The sequence below is a fragment of the Emys orbicularis genome, chromosome 3 (genome assembly GCF_028017835.1).
Source record: "Emys orbicularis isolate rEmyOrb1 chromosome 3, rEmyOrb1.hap1, whole genome shotgun sequence".
NCBI lineage: Eukaryota > Metazoa > Chordata > Testudines > Emydidae > Emys > Emys orbicularis.
This window is the reverse complement of record NC_088685.1, coordinates 70,322,820-70,325,714: the sequence shown is the minus strand read 5'-3', so window position 1 is coordinate 70,325,714 and position 2,895 is coordinate 70,322,820. Positions and strand designations below refer to the sequence as shown.

General features: G+C 43.1%; 1 long non-coding RNA gene across 1 annotated transcript; it reads left to right on the top strand.

The window, feature by feature from the left end:
* The first annotated feature begins 476 nt into the window (after positions 1-476).
* On the top strand, positions 477-1,083 carry LOC135875539 (uncharacterized). The gene is made up of 2 exons (XR_010561283.1): positions 477-557; positions 639-1,083. It is a non-coding gene; the product is annotated as an uncharacterized LOC135875539 (long non-coding RNA).
* Positions 1,084-2,895: the final 1,812 nt, after the last annotated feature.

Here is a 2,895-nt window from a genome sequence, read left to right as displayed (position 1 = left end):
TCCCAGGTACCATAGAGAGCGGCGAGAGTCGGCATGAGCGGCCCGTTCAACTGCGTCACCATAGAGCCCGAGGCCTGTCTGCGCTTAGTGTCCCCGTTCCCCGCAGCTTTGCGCGGCCGAGGCTCTCTGGGCCCGTCAGTTCGCCCCGCCCCACGCCCAGGGCCGGGGTCGTGCTTCCATAGCAATGCTGGGCTCTGCTCCATAACGCGCCAAAGCCGTGCGGAGCAACGCATGTTCATGTGCATCATCTGAGGCAGATGCCACCAGCAGAAGGTTGATTTTCTTTTTTGGTGGTTCCGGTTCTGTAGTTTCCACATCGGAGTGTTGCTCTTTTAAGACTTCTGAAAGCATGTTCCACACCTCGTCCCTCTCAGATTTTGGAAGGCACTTCAGATTCTTAAACCTGGGGTCGAGTGCTGTAGCTATCTTTAGAAATCTCACATTGATGCCTTCTTTGCATTTTGTCAAATCTGCAGTGAAAGTGTTCTTAAAATGAACAACATGTGCTGGGTCATCATCCGGGACTGCTGTAACATGAAATATATGGCAGAATGCAGGTAAAACAGAGCAGGGGACGTACAATTCTTCCACACAGAGTTCAGTCACAAATCCAATTAATGTTTTTTTTTTTTTTTAAGAGCATCATCAGCATGGAAGCATGTCCTCTGGAATGATGGCCGAAGCATGAAGGGGCATAAGAATGTTTAGCATATCTGGCATGTAAATACCTTGCAATGCCAGCCACAAAAGTGCCATGCAAACGCCTGTTCTCACTTTAAGGTAACATTGTAAATACGAAGTGGGCAGTATTATGTCCTGTAAATGTAAACAAACTTGTTTGTCTTAGCTTTTGGCTGACCAAGAAGTAGAGCCTACAAGTCCACTCAGTCCTAAAGTTTTACATTGTTTTTGAGTGCAGTTATGTAACAAACAAAAAAATCTACATTTGTAAGTTGCACTTTCATGATAAAGAGAATGACAACAGTATTTGTATGAGGTGACTTGAAAAATACCATTTCTTTATTTATCATTTTTACAGTGTAAAAATTTGTATTAAAAATAATAATAATATAAAGTGAGCACTGTACACTTTGTATTCTGTGTTGTAATTGAAATTAATACATTTGAAAATGTAGAAAAACATCCAAAAATATTTAATACATTTCAATTGGTATTCTGATGTTTAACAATGCAATTAAAAGTGAGATTAATCGTGATTAATTTTTTAATCACAATTAATTTTTTTGAGTTAATCGTGTGAGTTAACTGCGATTAATGGACAGCCCTACTGAAAAGACATGTTTGAAGTCTATTATCTGAATGCTTCTAGGTTTGGGCTCAATTTGAATTTTTTTTAAAAGCAAGAAGTTGCACAAAAATTCTGTTCCCAGTGCCTGATAGTTGGAATCAGGGATCAATCTGGGCAGTACGTAGTGGTACAACCTATCAGCACATCTCTCAAACTGATTTCCGGTCCTCCAGAATCTCAGCTTTCATTGTGTGGTCGCTAGGAAAACCTGAAAATTTGAGTAACTGACGCAGTGACATCTGCTTGAGTTTGCAGAGAGCCTAAAATAACAGCTCTGGGAAATATGAACTTCCCCATTAATATTATTTGAGGCTATCAATTATTATACTTGATCAATGTTAACTAGTTAACTGCTTATCAAAGAAAGGAGGTAAATATAATCAATCTATAAAATTTACTTTTAGTGACAGCTCATTTTGGCATCACACATGGATGGGTTTGGGGGATTATTTTTAATGGGTACCAACATTTATTCCCCATCAGTAACACCAGTCAAAAAGATACCAAGGTGTCACAGATCCTAGTGAGCATTCCCTCCTACTCATGCACTTCACCTGCTGTGAGGGGAATCCAAGAGTCTGTGCTCTGCATCTCCTGAGTGCTCTGCGACTCCTGTTAAGTTTCTGAAGCCTCAGCAGGCTGCTGCACTGGTTCCTCCATTGGCCTTCTCTATCACATTTCCTGGGCACAGACTCTTTTCAGAAATGGGTCTCCTTAATCCACCTGCCTTAAACCCAGCACTCCCTCCCTAAAGATACCCCAGTTAAACAATCCTTTCACAGGACTCCACCCAAAAGGTGTGGAGCTTCTATCATAGTTTAACTTTCTCAGGAGCATACAGTAGTTGTGAAAAAATTCTCTCTCACACATACACACTTTGTACAGTCTAATACCTTTATGCTCTTTTATATTTAATCATGTAAAGCACAGGAGAGTACAGTTCATACAAAATAAGCACTAAATGCAATGTCTCTGCCTCAGTTTCCTCATCACTTCAGCACATCCTTTGGGCAGGGCAGTGGTGTAACAAGGCTCTAGGGCCCTAATGCAAGAATAGGTTAGGGGCCCCCTTCCCGATTCCAAAATCTAAACTTTTGCTTATCCCCAACCTACCACCCCAATGTGTCCCACTCACCCCCAACACCTCACCCCATAGTTCCCCAAACATTCCCCATTCACCCCATAGTCCACCTAAAACTTGCCCCCCAGTCCCTCACCCACTGCCCTGAGAACTTCCAGCCAGGTCCAATTTGAATGAGTGGTGTAGCAACCCACTACACTGGAATGCTGCTTTGTCTGGTAGGGCCTCCACAGTCATGTAACCCTGGTGCAGCTACATCATTTGCATAATTTTAGCTATGCCCCTGGGGCAGGGGTCCAAGTCCCATGGGTTGTCCAAAATCCTTAGGGACATCTGGTCTCACAAAAGTGGACTGGGACCCCCTGAGGCTACTACATGCTGGATGGTCTCTATCTTCTGGATCCCTCTTACCCAGATTCTGTGATCTTGCTCTCTCTTTCCCCACACACTCCCTCTTCCTGTCTGGCTCCTGTGTGTTTATTTTTAGCCACTCCTGGTCATCTGG